This window comes from Chinchilla lanigera, unplaced genomic scaffold (genome assembly GCF_000276665.1).
Source record: "Chinchilla lanigera isolate Chin_1 unplaced genomic scaffold, ChiLan1.0 scaffold00104, whole genome shotgun sequence".
NCBI lineage: Eukaryota > Metazoa > Chordata > Mammalia > Rodentia > Chinchillidae > Chinchilla > Chinchilla lanigera.
The window spans coordinates 7,099,421-7,101,920 of NW_004955505.1; the positions used below are offsets into that span (position 1 = coordinate 7,099,421).

The window sequence follows — 2,500 nt, forward strand, 5'->3', positions numbered from 1 at the left end:
CGCGTGGGGCTGAGGGTTTGTTCGCCCCGCCCGCAGCCAAGTTCCTGGGGCTTGGGCTGCGGGGTCCTGATGCCTATATCATCTGTTTTTACAAAAGACCAAAGTAATGATCAAACACATGGTTAGGCAATTTCTTTAAGGATGTATGGAAAATATCCCTTTTGACACAGCAAGTGGAAAATGTTAGTACAAGATGTTTATCACATCATTGATTTTAAAAATTGGAAAACATAGTATATAATAATAGTTGCCAATAATTGTTGAGTATTTATTACATGCTAGGCACCATTTTTTAAAAAATTCTGAAATAGTACTACACCATCTATGTTTTTGCCATGCTGGGGATTGAACCTGTGCCCTGGACATGCTACACATGAGCTCCGCACCTGAGCTACATTCCCAGTCCATATATAATAATCTTAATAGTGATGCCCAGAAAGATGCTTATCAAGGCATTTAGATAATAAGATCTTTTTCCTTTGCTTGCTTGCTTTCTGAGATAAGATCTTGCTGTATAGCCCATCCTGACCTTAGCCTTGTGAGTGATAGGATTACAGGTGTATGTCACTGTGCCAAAATAGATAACAAGATCTTGAAAGGCTTTTATTTCTCTTTGTATTTTTCTATGAAGTTGTATTCTTAAACACACTCCAATTTAATAAAAGCAGAGAGAAAGAGGAGGAATTCATAACATTTCTCAGGACCTATTTTTAAAAATAATTTCCTTTAATTTTATCAACTATTAAAATAAAACTTAGATAAAATATAATTTGAAACTTTAAGATAAGGGTGAAATATTTACTGTGTTTCAGATGTCTTTACTAAACTCATGCTACTTACTACTGCTTCAAAAATGATTCATTACCCAGGCAAGGTGGCACACTCCTGTGATCCCTGTGCTTGGCATGCTGAAGCAGGAGAATTTCTGTGAGTTCACGGCCAGCCTGGGCTGCATAGTGAGCTTAAAGCCAGGCTGGACTGCACAATAAGACTTATCAAAAATAAAAAAAAAAAAATCATCTCTGTTTTTTCAGTCCCTCCAATTTTCCTAAAATAACTTTTTAACAGGTGAAATGGAAATGTCTTTCTTCATCAAAGCAAAGGTGATTTAAGTGAGATAATAGTAGTACAGTCTCAAAATGGCTCTATTTGATTCAACTTGAGCATTGTCCTATAGACAAAACTTCCATTTATTTCAATCATGCAGACCAGTGTTTCCCAAATATCTTAGAAAGTCAGCTGGGACACTTATAAAAATACTGTATTCATACAAGAACTACTGAATCAGGCTTTTGGAGGAAACAAGTGAGTTTTAAGGTGTTAGTTCCAGTGTTGAGCTCTTTTCAAGTGCATGCTGCTAGAAATAATTATAATGTCACTGCATTGTAGCCATATAATCATTCTGGATAACTGATAAAATTTATAACACAGGCTATATGCCAGATTGACTCAAAGCTGCAGCTTCTTCCTTCTGCAGTTTTATTTGGAGGGAGCAGATTAGGACTGAGTCAAACCAGACAAAATGGGGTAGGATTTGTCGAAGGTCATAAGACATAAAGGACACATGTGGAACTCAGGACCCCAAATGATTCTTGGCTCCTAAGCATAGTACGCAGAACCAGTCCAAAAGTGCTAGTTCAGTTCATCATTTACATCTAGGGGGACACCAAGCAAATCTTCCTGTAGAGCAGTTTAAATACGGTGCCAGGACAAGTGGGTTTTTGATAGGACAATTGTTTGAATGCTTTATTTTCAGGAGTGGGAGCCAATCCAAGGAATTTTGGATACAAAAGACCCCTTTCCCTTATCCTCGGGACCACTGTGAGTCTGTTCACTGGGATTCTCTACTTCTGTAGAGCTTACCTCTTTCCTGTCTTCAATACATGTACATTTTTACTGCCTTTTCTGTGTGTCTTGTCCAATTCTTTGTCCAAGACACCAGAAACCTGGAATGAATCCCACAGGGACCTCCATCCAGTGCCAATCTCACCTGGACAAGTTCTGCTCATGTATTCTGTTGTGTGTCCCTCCCTCCACCTCTACCCCCAGTTTTTACCTTTCCTTGGGAAAATATGTGGACCAAGAAGCTACTCATTTCTAGAATTAATGTTTATGCAATTAGCAAGAGCAAATTTGTTGTATTGTTTTCAGTACTGGGGATTGAACCCAGGGCCTTCTCACTGAGGTACATTCCAGCCCTTAGCTTGGTTTTTATTAGATGTGGTCTCACTATGTTCCAAAATTGTCCAGGCTAACCTGGAACTTGCAGTCCTCCAGCTTTAGCCTCCCATAGTGCTGGATATATAGGTTGCATCAACATATCCAGCTTGTGTTTTTAGAAAGTTAAAACTTAGCTGTAGATCCTTTCATATGAAAATTGATCTTTACTTGACTATCATTTTCCAGCACAGGGGGCTAAACAATAGTAGATTATTCCCCTGTCTCCACAGGGAACATGAGAACTTCAAAGAATGAAGTATCACACAAAAGAAGCTACATT

At 38.6% G+C, this 2,500-nt stretch overlaps 1 protein-coding gene across 2 annotated transcripts in view; it reads left to right on the forward strand.

Annotated features, from left to right (window-relative positions):
* Positions 1-2,500, forward strand: part of Mansc4 (MANSC domain containing 4) — a 41,625-nt gene that overhangs the window by 21,611 nt on the left and 17,514 nt on the right. For both annotated transcript variants that reach the window (XM_005407155.2, XM_005407156.2), the window contains exon 2: positions 2,451-2,500. This exon is cut by the window's right edge and continues 1,277 nt beyond it. The gene's annotated coding sequence lies outside the window, so the exon portion shown is untranslated. The remainder of the gene's footprint in view (positions 1-2,450) is intronic.